Source organism: Erinaceus europaeus, chromosome 15 (genome assembly GCF_950295315.1).
Source record: "Erinaceus europaeus chromosome 15, mEriEur2.1, whole genome shotgun sequence".
Taxonomy (NCBI): domain Eukaryota; kingdom Metazoa; phylum Chordata; class Mammalia; order Eulipotyphla; family Erinaceidae; genus Erinaceus; species Erinaceus europaeus.
In genome coordinates, this window is record NC_080176.1 from 77,535,660 (window position 1) to 77,555,607 (window position 19,948).

Consider the following 19,948-nt stretch of genomic DNA (forward strand, 5'->3'; position numbering starts at 1 on the left):
AATAAATAAATGCATACACAAATACGTAGTTTTTTTAAAAAAATACACACAGGGACAGCTAGACGAGACAACACAGTACCAGAGCTTCCCCTGGCCTGGTGGCACTTGCTGTGAGGTGCTGGCACTTGAACCTGAGTCATGCACATGATAAGACCCACACCTCCCAGTTCTGTAAGTTGCTTTCAAACATGTTTGATTCTAGTTAGAAATGTCTCTCGGTTAACAAGCCTGCCTGGGAAATATTTGGAACTCCTAGCACAGCCTTCCCACAGCTGTTGGAATTCTGCCACTGCTTCACTGGCAGACAGAGGCCTGGACAGAATGAAGACAGGGCTAAGATGAGGACTGTGGGTCTGGGCTCATGGTCAGATGGGCCTTCTGCCCTTCTGTGGACTAAACAGCCTACCTGCCTCACTTTTCTCCTCCTCGTTCCAGGCTGTGACTTCCGGACTCAGTTCTGCTTCCCCTCCACCTGATTGCATTCTTTCCCAAGTAGCTAGCAAGACATCCACTGCTGACAATGGTACTTCTCAGTGCCATCTGGCTGGGCACGGACTGCATCCAAGCAGACTCGCGAGGAATGGGCTCTCGGAAGGAAAGAAAATAGAAGTGCGTCTCCCAACTATTTATATAGCCAGCTCTGGCCCAGAAAATGAGACACTAGCACTGGAAGGCATTCGGTGGTGTTTCTCCTTTTCTGGTACTTTGTGAAGTTGAAATCCTAACCATCTGTTCCTGAAGATAGACTGTAGAAACCTCCGGATTCCATCTTCCTTCCCATTAACAGAGCACAGGCCCCTCGGGGGGAACCCTCTACTAATGGAGGTACTCAGTCACAACTAGACTGAAGTCACCAAGGAAAGCCAGCACCAAACAATACCTCAGTCCCAGGCTGCTTTGTTGGCCTCCTGAGGCTGGTGTTTGAAATGGGGCATCTCTCTGATTCTGTCTCTTTTTTATTTTAATTAATTAGTTAATTAATTGGATACAGACAGAAATTGAGGGGGGAGATAGATAAATAGATAGGTAGATGATAGATAGGTAGATGATAGATAGATAGACAGATAGATAGATAGTCTTTCAGCACTATCTCACCACTTTGAAGCTTCCCTCCTGCATGTGAGGACCAGGTCCTTTCACATTGTAACTTGTGCACTTTATCACTATCTCTCTGGGTTCATTCTCTTGCTGCTTTCCAATTCTCAAAATAGTCCCCAGATCTTGCCCAGGGAACGCAAAAGCATTTCACACTAGGTGATGGATTTAATTTGCTTTCCTTATTCAGCCTGTAAGATGAGGTGGGTGTGAAAAGTAGGCCTCTGAAATAATCCCTCATCTACGGCGAGTCTGTCCCACTTCCATTCCCGTCTCTGTGTGGTGGGTGATCTCACTTCCTCTCTAGTAGGCTGGAGAGCAAACATGACTCTCGACTCTTGAGGGGTCTGGAATCACCTCCTCTGGGGGCCAAGCCAGCATTTCATTCTTTTGAGTTAATGTGCTCCGTTCCCATTTTCTCTCTCAACAAGCTGCTCTAGTCTTCTCTCAGCAATGCTTTCTCTTCTTCCCTTTAATAAACCATCTTACTCAGCAGCTGCTGCTCACTGAGCACCCAGGGCACTGAGATAAACAAAACCTAGTTTTCACCCCCAGAGTAACTGAAATCAAATGTAGAGCCAGACATGTCAACAGACTCCCACTCCACGATCAGACAAGAGTTCTGTGAGATCAAAGCTGACTCATGCAGAGGAGGAGGGATTCACAGAACTGCAACTCTTCCCTTTCTTCTACCATCCATCATTTTCTTGTATCTAATGGTGACTTTCTTTTTTATATTAAATTTCATGGGCTTTTAAGATCACTTTGTTTTCAAGGTTTGTTTATTTGTCTTTATCACAGCATTTCCCTTTTTATGGATCTTACAGGTCAAATATATTCTTGTATTTCTTGGGCTTTTTAAAGATATATTTATTAATTTATGAGAGAGAAAGAGAAGAAGAGGGAGCGAGAGGCAGAGGCAGAGAGAGAGAGAAAGAGAGATGCGGTGGTACTTGCCATACTGGGGACTGAACTGGGGATCTCACACCTGAGTCCAGTGCTCTATCCACTGTACCACTTCCTGGGCTCTGGTTGTGTCTTTATTTGGGTCTTACGTGAGAGGCAAAGCTACTAAGAAGCAGCCCCTAGGGTCAAGGAATCCTGCAGGCCAGTCATTGCTGAGGGCTGAGAGAAGGACAGTAAATATCCCCCTAGACTCCTAGAGGGAGGTGACAGAAGAAAGAGTCAAGATATGGGAGGAGACAGTGTCCTCTGCTTTGGCTGCAAAGAAGGGAGAGGGAGAGAGAAAACGCATTGATCCCTAGAGAGATTTCGTTTCCGTGCCTTTCAAGAGAGGAACATGTTGTTAAAATTCGGAGGCTCCTGCTGGCCCGGCTAGCTTCACCGGTGGGTAACAGAGACGCGGAGACAACGGCTGGGCAGGGAAGCTGTATTTCTTTATTCAGGAACAACGATTCATAAACTAAGACAAACTAATCACCAAACAGAACTCTGCAGTCTCTTTGCTGCGGCGCAAGCACTCTCTCTAACACTGCAACTCAGGAACCCTCTCTCCGGGTTCCTTGGGGCGGGGCCAAGCGGGCAGCGAAACTAACTGGACTGATCCAATTCTCTTGGCAGGGGAGAACTACCCAATGTAAAGCGTACAACAGGAACAGAGCATACTGAATTTTCTGGATTCTGCAGCTGGGCACTGGCCTCATTGTCAAAAGGAAATGTTTTTAAGAACTGCCACTAAGGGGCCAAGTGGTGGTACACCTGGTTGAGCACACACATTACAGTGTACAAGGACCCAGGCTCAAGCCCCTAGACCCCACCTGCAGGAGGGAAGCTTCACGAATGGTGAAGCAAATCTGCAGGTGTCTCTCTTACTTTCCCTCACTATCTCTCCCTCCCCTCTCAATTTCTGTCTGTCTCTAATAAATAAATATATATTTTTAAAAAACTACCACTAAAAGCACATTAGAACTACTTGCTATTTTTCCAATGCTATTTTCCAGGCCCAGTAGTAGAGAACTAAGAGTAAATAAATATATTGGGCCTGGGTAGGTATCTGAGTGTTGGAACAGAGGACTTGCCTACCTGAGTCTCCGGAGATCCCAGGTTCAATCCCAGGCACAATCAACTATATACCAGAGCTAAGCATGACTCTGGTTGGTCTTTCTCAGCTCCTCTCTCTCTCTCTCCTTGATAAATGAATAGATGCTTGGAGATGGTACAGAAATGGAACACAGGACTTGAAAACATGAGTCTCAGAGTTTGATTCCTGGTACCACATATAGTTAGAATGCTACTCTGATTTGTTCATTTTTCTCTCTCTCTCTCTGCCAAGAATAACTAAATATTTTTAATTGAATAAGTAAATCTTTTAAAAAGAAGTAAAAGGGGGGCCAGGTGATAGCATACCTGGTTAAGTGCACACATAACAGTGTGCAAGGACCCAGATTCAAGCCCTGGGTCCCCACCTGCAGGGAGAAGCTTCACAAGTGGTGGAGCAGGGCTGCAGGTGTTTCTCTGTCTCTCTCCCTCTCTCCCTTTCACTTTCCTCTCAATTTTTCTCTGTCTCTATCCAATATATAAATACAAATATTAAGGAAACAGAAAAGCAAGTAGGTAAATATTATAAAGTGGGCCACTGGGGGGCTGGTTGTGGAGAGGCAAGAAAACATTGTTTGAGAGATGAGTCTACGGAACTCAGGTCCTTGTGCGAGAGGAGTCTTGAGCAGCACTTTGTGAGGGAAACAAAGGGAAAGGGAGACTAGGAGATATTTTCTGGAAAGTGTTCAAAGTCTTGAATGTATGTTGTAAGGAGCAATATGACCCACCTACTGGTGAAGTGTGGAGTTTTAGCTGCTATCCTCTCCATGCCCACCCCATGCCTGAGGGAACAGGTGTGTCTGGAGAAGGGTTCCTTGCACCCGCTGGGCACCTGCACACCCATGCTCACAGAAATCCATGTGCACCCCCCAAAATGGGAGATGGCAACATTGACGGGTAAGGGATGGATAAGGAAGTGGTGTGTATGCACTGTGGAATAGCAACCGGCTTTAAGAAAAGATAAAGTGGGTGTTTTCCTACAACCACCATTCCCCCATTTCCAGGAGACATGTTCACGTGTGTGAGAAAGAACTCAGGTCTCACGTACATTGTGTGTGAGTTTTCATAGTCTTTCTATACAGTTGTGTTTGTCTCTGAAACTTCAACAGTGATAAGCAGTCACTGTCATGAAATGGGGAACCGACCTTTTCGATATCAAAGATAAATCAAAGTTACCACTATTTTATTTTCAAAAATTTGTGTGCAAAAAAAACATAAAGCAAAGTCACTTTTTCACTCATTAGTGAGTTTTTTTTAAATTTTTTTATTTTAATATTTATTTTATTTATTTATTCCCTTTGTTGCCCTTATTGTTTTATTGTTGTAGTTATTATTGTTGTTGTCATTGTTGGATAGGACAGAGAGAAATGGAGAGAGGAGGGGAAGACAGAGAGGAGGAGAGAAAGTTAGACACCTGCAGACCTGCTTCACCGCCTGTGAAGCAACTCCCCTGCAGGTGGGGAGCCGGGGCTTGAACCGGGATCCTTATGCCGATCCTTATGTCTTGCGCCACCTGTGCTTAACCCGCTGCGCTACAGCGCGACTCCCTTCATTAGTGAGTTTTAACTTACTGTTACAGAGTTGAGGAAACTCAGGCCCAGGGACCAGGTGACCTGCAGAAGCACATATCAATTTGTCATGCAGGGGACTTTTGGACCCCAGGGGGGGAAAACCTGGAGCCCATTCTGATCAAATCAGAAACTGGGGACAACAAGGAATAGAAGCCATCACAGGCCCTGGGGCAGAAGAGTGACATTCATTTCTACTTATTGTTGAGTGAGTGACAAAGAGCCTTGTTTCTGGAAACTTTGCCTAGAGGAGGAAAGGAGGAACATCACTGAGCTTGTGGCTTTTCTTTCTTCCTTCCTTCCTTCCTTCCTTCCTTCCTTCCTTCCTTCCTTCCTTCCTTTCTTGCTTTCTTGCTTTCTTTCTTTCCTTCTTTGCCTCCAGGGTTATTGCTGGGACTCAGTGCCTGCACTGTGAATTCACTGCTTCTAGAGGCCATTTTTCCCATTTTGTTGCCCTTGTTGCCATTGCTGTTGTTGTCGGACAGAACAGAGAGAAATGGAGAGAGGAGGGGGAGACAGAGAAGAGGAGAGAAAGACAGACACCTGCAGACCTGCTTCACCGCCTGTGAAGTGACCCCACTGCAGATGGGGAGCCAGGGGCTCGAACCGGGATCCTTAGGCTGGTCCTTGTGCTTTGCATCATGTGCACTTCACCCATTGTGCTACCACCTGCCCCCGTTGCTTTAGTTTCTTCAGACAGCTCTGACAAAATGCCATAAACCGGCTTGTTGATCAACAGAGATTTAGAAATGTATTGAGCTCCCGGGAGCACATGATGAAGGTCTACTTTCTGGTTCAAACAGGCCTCAAGAGGCACAAGTTGGGAAGGAAGCTCTATGGACTACTACATACTATTATCATCATCATTATCATTGATATGATTATTACAATGTGTTATTTATTTACTGGATAGAGACAAATTGAGAGGGAAGGGGAAGAAAGAGAGAGAGAATGAGAGAGATTCCTTCAGCCCTGCTTCACTGCTCATGAAGCTTTCTCCCTGCAGGTAGTGAACAGAGGCCTTGAACTCAAGTCCCTGTGCATTATAACATGTGTGCTTAACCAGGCTCTGGGATGCTTATAAAGGTGCTAGACTCACTCATGAGAACTTCATTCTCATGACATCACCACCTCCTGGAGGTTACTTCTGTAAATATGATCATATGGGGATTAAGACTTGAATTTATGAATTTTATCTTACTTTTTTTTAAACTGAATCACTACTCAGGTATGGCTTATGGTGGTGCTGGGAATTGAACTTGAGACTTTAAAGCCTCAAGACTAAAAGTCTTTCTGCATAACCATTATGCCGTCTCCCTGGTCTTGAATTTATGACCATTCTGTCTCTGGCTCTATGGTTATTCACAGCTGAAGTCCTTGACCTTGCCGACAGCAATGGGGTTAGGGAGGAAGAATGACAAGAATTAGCTGACAGGCGGGAAACTGAGGTAAAGTATCTATGACACAATCATAGATACTGTCTGAGGCTCCCAGACACCCAGAAGGCAGCTCAGACAAATCAAGTTCATGTCTGAAAGTAGCAGTGGGAAACCAGCTAGGCTGCTTTCTGGTTTTCTGGCTGCTTCTCCTGTAACAACTGGTCACAAGTCTTAATTAACCTAACAACATCTAGATTCTTAATTTCACAAAAATGCATTGTTTCTTGATTTTCTTATAAATTCCTTGATTCTTTTCCTCATATTATATTTTTGTTGTTTCTTATATTTGATAGGACAGAGATAAATTGAGAGAGGGAGGTGATGATAGATAGATAGATACTGCAGTAATACTTCATTGCTTATAAAGCTTTTCCCCAGGTGGGGAACTGGGGCTTGAACCTGGACCCGTGAGCATGGTAGTGTATGTGCTCAACTATGTGGGCCCAGCCTCACCTCAATTACTTTCTGCTCTTTGCCCTATAGTCACACCTCCATCATCAAAAATGGTTATAAGAGGTACACCTCAGTGAGATGGAGAATTAGGAGAAATATGCAGTTAGGTTAAAGAAGACTTGACAAGCTTCCAAGAAAGGCAATGGGTGTCTCTGTGACTGGTTGACTTTCTTCTGTCTTCACTCGGTCCCTCAGTGCTGTGACATGTGGTGGAGACATCACTGGCAGGGATCTCTAAGCAAAACCCAGCACAAAAACCCTTTGTATCTATAATGAGCATTCCCACAGCAGTCTACCGTAGGAACCAGACAATCAGAGGTGGTCCAGGATAAAAATAGCAGCACTTTTCATGCGGGTTGCACGATTCCTTCTAATTCTGACAGCGTACACTGCCCAGATCATTGCTGGAATTTCTAAACTCTTATAAATCTTATTTTAGGTACAAATAAATCCATGAAACTTCTAGAGTATAGAAAAAAACTGGGGATTCAGAAGGCTGAACAATAAAGGCATTTTCTTTCCTTTTTTAGATAGAAACAGAAAGCAGAGAGACAGAGAGAATGCAAGAGATCTCAGCACTGAAGCTTTCTTCAATGTGGTAGGGACCGGGCTCAGACCTGGGTTGTGCACATGACAAAGCAGTGCACTACCCAAGGGAGATATTTCACTCCCCCAAGGACATTTTTAAGTCTCTGAAAAAGACTCTGCTGCCAAGCATCCTAGCTTTTCAAATTACTGGTTGATGGATACCATGTTCAGGTCACAGATGCATAATATTTCTTTTGCCACAAAGTCCTAATAGCAGTGGCTGTTGAGAGCATACTCCGTTACCCCCCCCCCTTTCTTAAATTTATGACTTCAGACTGATCATAGCAGATTTTTAAGGAATGTTGGTCACTTAAAGAATTAAGAACTTGGGGGTTGGGCGGTGGCACAGTGGGATAAGCACACATGGTGCAAAGCACAAGGACCAGAGTTAAGGATCCCAGTTCAAGCCCCTGGCTCCCTACCTGCAGGGAGATGGCTTCACAAGCGGTGAAGCAGGTCTGCAGGTGTCTTTCTCTCCCTCTCTCTGTCTTACTCTTCCTTCTTGATTTCTCTGTCCTATCCAAAAACAATAACAATAATACAATAATGATAACAACAAAGGCAACAAAAATGGGAAAAATGGCCTCCAGGAGCAGTGGATTTGTAGTGCAGGCACCAAGCCCCAGCAATAACTCCAGAGGCAAAAAAAAAAAAAAAAAAGAATTAAGAACTTGGAAAAAAATGAGCTTGAGTTTTAGAATTCTGTTTACAGATTCATGGTGTGTGTGTGTGTATAAGAGAGGAGTTATGAGAGAAAAAGAGCATCACTGGCCCATATAATGCTGAGTATCAAACTCAGGAACTCATCTTTGAGAATCCAGTGCTTTATCCACAGTGCCACCTCCCTGGCTACCAGATTCATGCCTTGTAAGTAATGGAAAATGACTACAGTGAAAGCAGGGGTTTGCAGAGCAGTTTTCTTCCCAGTTGCTTTTTTTCATTTTTTTTTTTTTGTCTTGTTTTGGCCTCCAGGGTAATTGCTGGGGTTTGGTGCCTGCACCATGAATCCACTGCTCCTGGAGGATGTATTTTCCCCCCTTTTTGTTGCCCTTGTTGTTATTATTTTTTATCTTTGTTGTGGTTATTTTTATTATTGTTGTTATTAATGTCAGTTGCTTTTTTTCACTCTGCCAACATGCATGCATTTATTCAAAAGTCTTTATGGGGGACTTCCGGAGGTGGGGCTACGGAGCAGCAGCAGCTGCGTTTCTCTCTTCTCCTCTCCTGGGTCAGCTAGGAACACCAAAGGAGATCACCTGGGACCACAACAAGACAGGACTAGAACCACTTCAGGAACCCACCAAATCGCCAGTGAGTGCAAACACGTATGGCTCATGAACAGAGAGGAGCCTAGGGAGAGATTTAGTGACTGGTAACAATCTGGGAGTTTAGTGGTTGAGATACAACCTCCAGTATGTTTCAACAGCAAGGAGACAGCTGAAGGAAGGAAAGGACTCCCCAAACGCAGCTGTGAGTCTCCATTGCTGCAGTGATGGGGAGGCCCTGTGCTGACACCAGGGGACAGAGAACTAACTGGGAAACTCAGGAGAAGATCTCTACCTCCATGGCCTAGCAGTGGGGATGTGAGAGTTTCTTTGCATAACCACTGGATTATCTCTGCCCCATCCTGCTTTATCTCTTGGTCAGCAGTCAGTGATTAAGCTAAGAAGCTTACTTATAGTTTAAAAGCCCTCAGGTCCCATAGCCTACAGGGAAGGAAAAGAACAAAAGAGGCTTTTAAGCCTCTGAGCTCCAATTTAGGAATTAAAATAACATTGAAACAACTGTCAATTGCCACAACTGTGAGCCCTTTAATTACCTTACTTAGACACAAGTCAATCCAGGCAAGAGTGATCAGTAATTTGAAAAGTGCTGAGAGAGGGACCTCATAACATAATATAAAAAATGGTTAGGGGGTCAGGCGGTGGCACAGTGGGTTAAGCGCATGTGGAGCTAAGCGCAAGGACCGGTGTAAGGATCCCGGTTCGAGCCCCTGGCTCCCCACCTGCAGGGGAGTCGCTTCACAAGCAGTGAAGCAGGTCTGCAGGTGTCTATCTTTCTCTCCCCCTCTCTGTCTTCCCCTCCTCTCTCCATTTCTCTCTGTTCTACCCAACAATGAACAGCATCAACAATGGCAATAATAATAACCACAATGAGGCTACAACAACAAGGGCAACAAAAGGGGGGAAAAATGGCCTCCAGGAGTGGTGGATTCATGGTGCAGTCACCATGGAGGGAAAAAAAATGGTTAAACCAACAAGAGGAAATATTGGAGAAATGAACCAGGACAAGAGTCCAGCTAAAAGCACCCTAAAGGTTGAAGCACAAAATAATGAGGTCAACATCCAAACACTAGTTAAGGAAATAATCACAGGAGTTAGTAAAGAGTTTGAAAGAAATGTTATCAGAAATGCAGAAACAATGAATGAGACCCTGGAAGAAAACACTAACTATCTCAAGGTTATTAGAGAGCTGAAAGCTGAAATAAGAACACAACTAGTTGAACAAGCTAAAACAGTATCAGAACAGGGTAACAAAATAGATGAACTCTAGAAAACAGAAGAAGGGAGAGAGAATCAAATAAATGAGGCTGAAGACAGAATTAGCAAGATTGAGGATGATTAGAGACAACTAAAAAAGAAGTAAAATGTCTCAAAAAGACATTAAGAGATACTGAAAACAACAACAGAGACATATGGGATTACTTCAAAAGAAATAATATACACATTATTGGCTTACCAGAGGAAGAAAGAGTGGAAGGGGAAGAAAGCATTCTTCAGGACATAATAGCTGAGAACTTCTCTAGTCTAGACAATATCAAAGACATAAAGGTTCAAGAAGCCCAGAGGGTCCCAAACAGAATTAACCCAGACTTTAAGACACCAAGACACATCATATTTAGAATGGAAAGGGATAAGAATAAAGAAAGGATCATGAAGGCTGAAAGAGAAAAAAAAAAAAAGTCACCTACAGAGGAAATCCCATAAGATGAGCAGCAGACTTCTCCACACAAACACCACAGGCCAGAAAAGAATGGCAAGATATCTATCAAGGTCTCAATGAGAAAGGCATTCAACCAAGACTACTGTATCCTGCTAGACTGTCATTCAGACTAGATGGAGGCATAAAAACCTTCTCAGACAAGCAGCAGTTGAAAGAATCAACTATCACCAAGCCTGCCCTGAATGAAGTGCTAAAGGTCTCCAATAAACAATAAGACCACCATAAAAAGGCAATATATCAGGAGAATCTAGAAATATACAAGAATGGCTTAAAATATCTTCAATCTTTGATATCAATAAATGTCAATGGCCTGAATTCACCTATTAAAAGGCACAGAGTAGGAACATGGATCAGAAAACACAAAACAACAATATGCTATCTACAGGAAAGCCACCTAAATCAACAAGACAAACACAGACTCAAAGTGAAAGGATGGAAAACTATCATACATGCCAGTGGCACACAAAAAAGGGCAGGAACAGCTATTCTCGTATCTGACATGATAGACATTAAAGTAAATAAAATTTTAAAATATAGGGATGGACACTATGTAATGCTCAGTGGATCAGTCAATCAAGAGGTCTTAACAATTATTAACATCTATGCACCCAATGAGAATCCATCTAAATACAACAAACATCTATTGAAAGAGCTACAGCAATATATTAACAGCAACACAGTAATAGTAGGGGACTTCAACACCCCACTCTCTCAACTTGACAGATCATCCAGGCAGAAAAATCAATAAAGACATGAGGGAGCTAAATGAAGAGATAAATAAACTATAACTATCAGACATTTTTAGAGTCATTCATCCCAAGACACTGGAATACACATTCTACTCAAGTCCTTATAGGTCATTCTCAAGGATAGACCATATGTTAGGCCACAAAGACAGCATCAGCAAATTCAAGAGCATTGAAATCATCCCAAGCATCTTCACAGACCACAGTGGAATTAAACTAACACTTAACAATCAACAAAAGATTAGTAATAGTCCCAAAATGTGGAAGCTCAACAGTATACTCCTTAACAACATCTGGGTCAAAGAGGAAATAAAGGAAGAAATCAAAATGTTTCAAGAGTTCAATGAAAATGAAGATACAGGCTACCAAAATATTTGGGGCACAGCTAAGGCAGTACTGAGAGGGAAGTTCATAGCCATACAAGCACACATTAGGAAACAAGAAAAAGGCATATTTTAACAATGACTTTTTAGTCACTATCAGGCCATTCCATCAGCTGGGGCCTTAATCGGAGGATCCTGAGATTCCCAGATAGACTTGATGGGCCTAGACCTCAAATAAATCCCTCTCCCCATTTTTGCCAGTCATTTTTATCAGAAACAACAAAATAGACCCCTTTGTGGGCCCCCATAGGACCTTGCCCTCAACCTGGATCAACAGGGGTAGAGAATGTTCCATCTTCCAAAGGGAGTATGATAATATACTCTATGCTACACCTGAGGAAGATGGGTCAGTACTGGGGCAGCATGGAATGTTCCTACTCATCACCACTGAATGTGAACGCAGATCTAGTGGGATGCAGAAGTCACACAGTTTCCTAAACTAATTATGGGCCGCAGATCACATCAAATCAATGGGGTTTACAGTCAACAGTATTTACACCCTTTTCCCGTGTTGGGGAGCTACTCTCTTCCCTGATCCAGCTTTCTGGTCATTTTCTCAGCCATGACATCATCTCCCCAAACAATAACTTGGATCCACCTGCATATCAGATTTCAAGCTCACACAAAAAAATAATAATAAATAAAAACACTAGTATAGTTACAGACCATTTGAAATATAACTAAAATATGCTTACTAGCTATCTACAAAATGGAGGACCCCCAAACACTTCACCTGCACTATTCCAGCCTTTAGGCCCAAAATTAATGTTCAAAAGTCAGTGGCATTCCTCTATGCAAACATTAACTTAGAAGAAGTTGAAATCCAGAAATCAATTCCTTTTACTATAGCAAAAAAAAAAAAAATCTAGGAATAAACCTAACCAAAGAAGTGAAAGACTTGTATACTGAAAATTATGAGTCACTACTGAAGGAAATTAAAAAAGACACAAAGAAGTGAAAAGATATTCCATGTTCATCGGTTGGAAGAATTAACATCATCAAAATGAATATACTACCCAGAGCCATCTACAAATTTAATGCTATCCCTATCAAGATCCCAAACACATTTTTTTTCAGAGAATAGAACAAATGCTAAAAATGTTTATCTGGAACCAGAAAAGACCTAGAATTGTCAAAATAACCTTGAGAAAAAAGAACAGAACCAGAGGCATCACACTCAAAGGTCTCAAATTGTATTACAGGGCCATTGTCATCAAAACTTCTTGGTACTAGAACATGAATAGACACACTGACCAGTGGAATAGAATTGAGAGCCCATAAGTAAGCCCGCACACCTTTGGACATCTGATCTTTGACAAAGGTGCCCAAACTATTAAATGGGGAAATCAGAGTCTCTTCAACAAATGGTGTTGGGAAAAATGGGTTGAAACATGCAGAAGAATGAAACTGAACCACTATATTTCACGAAATACAAAAGTAAATTCCAAGTGGATCAAGGACTTGAATGTTAGACCAGAAACTATTAGATACTTAGAGGAAAATATTGGCAGAACTCTTTTCTGCATACATTTTAAAGACATTTTCAATGAAACAAATCCAATTACAAAGAAGACTAAGGCAAGCATAAACCATGGGACTACATCAAATTAAAAATCTTCTGCATAGCAAAAGAAACCACTACCCAAACCAAAAGATCCCTCACAGAATGGGAGAAGATCTTTACATGCCATACATCAGACAAGAGTTTAATAACCAGAATATATAAAGAGTTCGCCAATCTCAACCACAAGAAAACAAATAACCCCATCCAAAAATGGGGAGAGGATATGGATAGAATATTCACCACAGAAGAGATCCAAAAGGCTGAGAAACACATGAAAAAATGCTCCAAGTCTTTGATTGTCAGAGAAATGCAAATAAAGACAACAATGAGATACCACTTCACTCCTGTGAGAATGTCATACATCAGAAAAGGGAACAGCAGCAAATGCTGGAGAGGGTGTGGGGTCAAAGGAACCCTCCTACACTGCTGGTGGGAATGTCAATTGGTCCAACCTCTGTGGAGAACAGACTGGAGAACTCTCAGAATGCTAGAAATGGACCTACCCTATGATCCTGCAATTCCTCTCCTGGGGATATATCCTAAGGAACCCAACATACCCATCCAAAAAGATCTGTGTACACATATGTTCTTAGCAGCACAATTTGTAATAGCCAAAACCTGGAAGCAACCCAGGTGTCCAACAACAGATGAGTGACTGAGCAAGTTGTAGTCTATATACACAATGGAATACTACTCAGCTATTAAAAATGGTGACATCACCATTTTCAACTGATCTTGGATGGACCTTGAAAAATTCATGTCAAGTGAAATAAGAAACAGAAGGATGAATATGGTATGATCTCACTCTCAGGCAGTGTAGGGAATTGTGAGGATACGGTAGAGTGGGGATTCCCCATTGTAAAGTGAAGGTCTGAGGGGCACGACAAATCCTGTCAATCACTTTCTACTAAGAGGTAGAGCAAGGAAGGACACGGCCTCCAGGGTCTGCCCCACCTATCAGCCTCCCTGCCTCACAATAGCCCACTCCCTTATTATCTACATAATCATAGTTTTGCCTCAAAGTCCCCTCCCTACTTCCCCATCCATTCCATTCCTTTGATCATATCTGATCTATTTTCTGTCTGCCCTCAGGACCCCGCTCTGGCTGCTGGTTACTGATAACCTTGCTTTCTCATTCCTTTAACTGATTTAACCTCTTGCTCAACAATTACTGGAAAAGTCCTGACCCTCCCCCAGACCCTTTGCCTCCCTACCATATATGGTATACACATGTCACTTCTTCCTTCGACCCCTTATAAACCCTGCTTTGCTGTTCAATAAACGGATTTTGTGCACGACACATTCCCCCAGTGATTCCTGGTATGTCTCTTGCTACTTCTTCTTCTTCTAGCGTTTGCCCTTCTTCCGTAGCCAGTCAACAGCGTCAGGTTGAGCCTGATGTAAAGTTTCGAGACCTCCTTTGAATCTGGAGAGGTGGCAGTCGTTGACTATGTGGGTCATAGTCTGTCTGTAGCCACAGGGGCAGTTTGGGTCGTCTCTGGCTCCCCAGCGATGGAACATAGTGGCGCACTGGCCATGGCCTGTTCGATAGCGATTGAGGAGGGCCCAATCATAACGTGCTAGGTCAAAGCCGGGTTGACGCTTGCAGGGGTCTGTGATGAGGTGTTTGTTCTTTACCTCAGCTGACTGCCAACTCTGTTTCCAAGAGACTGGAACAGAGAAGTTCAGTGTAGGCATAGGGGACCAGATTGGGTGACGAGACGTCAAGCGTTGGACAGGGTGGGCGAAGATATCCGCGTATATTGGCAGGTCCGGTCGAGCGTAGACGTGGGAAGTGAACTTAGATGATGCTGCATCCCGACGAATATCTGGTGGGGCTATGTTGCTAAGAACTGGCAGCCATGGAAGCGGGGTGGAACGGATGGTCCCAGAAATTATCCTCATGGAGGAATATAATTTGGAATCGACCAAGTGGACATGGGGGCTACGGAACCATACTGGGTGGGGCACAGTATTCTGCAGTGGAATAGCATAATGCCAGAGATGATGATCGTAGTGTGGAAGCGCTCACGCCCCATGAGGAGCTGGCCAGTCTTGCAATGATGTTATTCCTCGCGCCCACCTTTGCTGCAGTTTTTATGAGATGTTTGTGAAATGACAGAGTGCAATCGAGAGTAACGCCAAGATAGACTGGCTGGGCTTCATGCTGGATTCTCGTATCGCCAAGCTGCACATTAAGCTCACGTGAGGCTGAGGCATGGTGTAGATGGAAAACAGATGATGCCGTTTTTGCAGTGCTAGGGATTAGTTGCCAAAGTCAGCAAAGAAGTGGCTCGCTTCATTCCTGTCCCACATCTTGGAATCTGAGTCTATGCCCAAAGTTTGGCGTCGTGTGAAGATTAGCGGTTTTGAAACCAAAGAAAGACCCAACACTGGCCACCAGCTATAGACCAATTTCTCTCTTCTCCGTGTGTTACAAACTCCTTGAGAGGCTGCTTCTGTCACGTATTTCTCCTCTTACAGAGAAATTCCTATCACCCGCCCAAGCTGGTTTCCACCCAGGAAGACCTACCTGCAAACAAGCCCTGGCCCTCTCAACTTACATTGAAAATGGATTCCAGAAGAATTTAAAGACGGGTGCTGTCTTTGTTGATCTCACAGCAGCCTATGACATGGTCTGGCACCGTGGTCTCCTAGTCAAGATCTCAAGATGCCTGCCTCCATGGGTGGCCAACACTATATCGTTTCTTCTCCAAAACAGAAGATTCCGGGTGCATCTGGGTGACAAGTCTAGCAGATGGAGACTTGTCTCAAGTGGCCTCCCCCAGGGCTCTGTTCTGGCTCCTACGCTATTTAATATTTACGTCAATGACCTCCCAGAAACTTCTTCAAGGAAGTTCATCTACGCCGATGACATCTGCTGTGCAACTCAGGCATCCAAGTTCGACATCCTCGAGGAAACACTCACGAAAGACATGTCTCTGATATCTGATTACTGTAAAAAATGGCGACTAATCCCTAGCACTGCAAAAACGGTATCATCTGTTTTTCTTGCTACTTACACAGGGAAAGACCTGGCTACTCACTCCTGCTGCCCTGGGACATTCCTTCTAGACCCCCTGCATCTGGTGTGCAACAGAGAAGGTAAGCTCTAAAGTTTTTGCCCAGGAAGAGGCCTCCCTACCGAAAAGCCCAACAAAGCAGAAGTTGAAAAAGAAGATCAGAAGAGAAAACATAAGTAGAACCTGAACTGGAATTGGCATATTGCACCAAAGTAAAAGACTCTGGGGTGGGTGGTGGTGGTGGGGGGGGGAGAATACAGGTCCAAAAAGGATGACAGAGGACCTGGGGTTTTGTATTGTTATATGGAAAACTGGGAAATGTTATGCATGTACAAACTACTATATTTACTGTCGAATGTAAAACATTAATTCCCCAATAAAGTAATTTTAAAATAAGTCTTTACGGAGCGTCTTCTGCTTACCAGTTGTTCTTCTGGGCTTGGAGACAAGACAAATAAAATCCCTGTCTTCCTAGAGTTTATGTTGTCCCAGTGGAGTGAGAAAAAAAATGTTGTTTCTGCTCTTACGAAGCAGATACAAGGTAACTGTGTTCCAGAACAGGGCACAGAATGAGAAGCCCAGACTTTGCTGGCGCTCAGTAGGAAGTCAGAGAGGCAGGTGAAGGCTAACAGCTTCTGGTTTGGAAATATGTTTCCATCATTAACAACCCTCCAATCTCCTAAAGAATTCAGAAGCATGGTGTCTGAAGAGCCCATTTTGCCTGAAAGCTTGTTTGAAGAGGTTATAACGCAGGTGTTCAGGTGTCATTCATTCTTCCAGTCTTGGGTCATTGTGACATTGACAGCTTGCTGTGGCTTTAGCCTCTTTGAATCCTTTCTTTTGTTACGTTTTATTTATTTATTAAGTAGAGATGGAGTGATTCTGAGAGGGAAGGGAGAGGTAAGAGAGAGAGCATGAGAGAAAGAGAGAGAGAGAAGACATCTGCAGACCTGCTTCACCACTTGTAAAACTTTCCTCTTAGGGGCAGAGTTGTGGCACACTTGGTTGAGTGCACACATTACAGTGTGCAGGAACTTAGGTTCAAGCCCCCAGTTCCCACCTACAGGGGGAAGGAAGCTTTATAAATGATGAAGCTATGCTACAGGCCCCTATCTATCTATCTATCTATCTATCTATCTATCTATCTATCTATCTATCTATCTATCTGTCATCTATCTCTACCTCCCCCTTCCATCTAGATTTCTCTTTCTTTAACATATATATACTTTCCCTCTTGCAGCTGGGGACCAGGGGTTTGAACTGGGCTCCTTCTTAGAGGAAGAGGAACAAAGGAACCCTAAAGCAACCAGATGGACGGAAATCACTAAAATTAGAGCAGAAATAAACAATATCGAAAATAAGAGCACCATACAGAGATCAATGAAGTCAAACGCTGGTTCTTTGAAAAATTAATCAAGATTGACAAACCCCTAGGCAGTCTCACCCAAAAAAGGTGGTGGGGGGGAGAAGACTCAAATAAATAGAATTGTAAATGCACCTGGGTCCTTGTATGTTATAACATGTGCTCTCAACCTGGGTCCTTGTATGTTATAGCATGTGCTCTCAACCTGATGCACCACTGCCTGGTCCCTTGAGTCCTGCTTTGTTTCAGAAACCTCCAATAAATAGCGATTTCATCTCTTCTGAGCCAAGCAACAGAGAGATTTCACCACTTCATTATTTTTATTATTTTATTATATTTTATTGCCACCAGAGTTATCTCTGGGGCTTGATGCCTGCACTGTGAATCTGACATTCTCAGTGGCCATTTTTTCTTTCTTTCTTTTTTCATTTATTTGATGGGGCAGAGAGAAAATGAGAGAGAAGGTGGGAGACAGAGAGGGAGAGACACAGTGTACCTGTAATGCTTGCTTCACCACTTTTGAAGCTTCCCCTCAGCAGATGAGCAGTGAGGACTCAAACCCTGGTCCTCATACATGGTAATGTGTGCACTTAACCAGGTGCACCACAGTCTAGCCCCCACCCACTTCATTATTTTAAAGATCAATCAATCAGTTGATTAATTGATTGATTGATGTTGCATTGTCATGGGGACTTCATTGCTCCTGGTCCACTATTTCAGACTGAGCGAGAGAGAGAGAGAGAGAGAGAGAGAGAAGAGACAGAAGGAGAGAGGAAGAAACACAGAAACACCCCAGCACCGAAGCTTTTCTCCACACTGTGGGGGCCAGGCTTGAATCTGGGTCATACATGTGGCAAAGCAGGGACCCTCCCAGGTGAGCTGTCTTGCAGACCATTTACTTATCTATCAAGAGAAAAGGTCTCTAGAGCACTGCTTCAGCACATGTGGCATCTGGGACTGAACCCAGGGCATCAGAAAGGGGTGTGCTTTATTGAATCCAGCATTCATCTCCTGGCCAGTGAATTATTTGGAACTTCAATGCACAACTGAAGCATCTTTTCAACAATCTAAACTTACTTTAAAGATTTTTTTAAAAAGATTTTATTTATTCGTAAGAAAGAGGAGGAGAGATAGCAAGAACCAGACATCACTCTGGTACATGTGCTGCTAGGGATTGAACATGGGACCTCATGCTTGAGAGTCCACTGCTTTATCCACTGCGCCACCTTCCTGACCACTAAGGTTTTAAATATAATAAAAAATATTAATGTTAGCATTAAATGATAATGGAAGACCAGAGGAATAGCTCCTCAGGTAGGATGTGTGCCTTGCCATGTGTGTGGTCTGGGTGAGATGCCCAGAATCACAGGAGAGTGTCGTGGCACCATAGGCTTTGGCACTATGGTTTTACTCCCTCTGTTTGTTTCTTTTTTGCTCTTTGAGTGAAAAACAGTCTGACTGGTAGTATGGATCAACCTGTCAATGCCCATGTCCAGCAAAGAAGCAATTACAGAAGCCAGACCTCCCTCCTTTTGCACTCCATAAAGGTCTTTGGTCCATACTCCCAGAGGGTTAAAGAATAGGGAAGCTTCCAGTGGAGGGGATGGGAACTCTGGTGGGAATGGTACCCTTCTTATTCCACAATATTATCATTCATTATTAAATCACCAATACAGTAAGAGAAAAGAAAAGAAAAAGAAAAAGCAGCCTGGGAGCAGTGAACTTATATATGTATGAGGCCCCAGCTTTGCCTTAAGAAAAAAAAAGACAGAACTATATAATATTTAATTTTAATATAATTGATGTTTCTTTGTTATTATTATTACTGCTGTATCACCTACTCATAGTTAAAAGTTTAGAAACAACCAATACAAGTAGCAGTTTTAGCTGTATGCTGAGGTGTGCAAAGGCCCTGATTCAAGCCCCAGCTGTAGGAGGACGCTTCATCACTGATGAAGCAGGTCTGCAGGTGTCTCTCTTTCTCTCGCCCTTATTAGCTCCCACTCCTCTCTAAATTACGTTCTGGCCTATCAAAGAAATAAAAAAAATTTAAAAAAACTAAATTGTGTTCCTGTCACCCAGAGAGACAACCATTCACACTTTAATGTCAATCCTTTAATAACTCCTGTCTATAGAATATAAACACATACACACATACATCTATTAAATTGAAATGTTGCGATTTGTGTCCTGCTGCTCTTAGAAAGTTTTGTAATACAAACATATTTCACCCAAGCAAGTATCTCTACACCACCATTTTAGGAGTTATATGATAGTCCATCAGTGACTGTACCATGATTTATAACTCTTGGTGCTGAAAGCTTTTGCTGTTTCAAATGTTTTGTTATTTTAGCCAATACTGTGTTGAATGTCTTTTCCTATGTCTTTGAGAAACAGATTAAATTTCAGTGAACATAATCTATAAATGAAATGTCTAGCACAAAAGTTCTGTACACATTTAAGATTTTCATACATATTACCCACTTATGAGGAAAAAGACAAAAATCATTTCTCCTTATCCCTGCAATAATAATTATTCATCACAATCATAATTATAGCCACCCTTCTCCCAGCCCCTCACTGTTCTTGGGAAGGCTCTACTTACCTGTCCTGTCTTTCACTCACTGGGTTTTAACTTCCCCCCTTAGGACCAAATTCCCAGTCT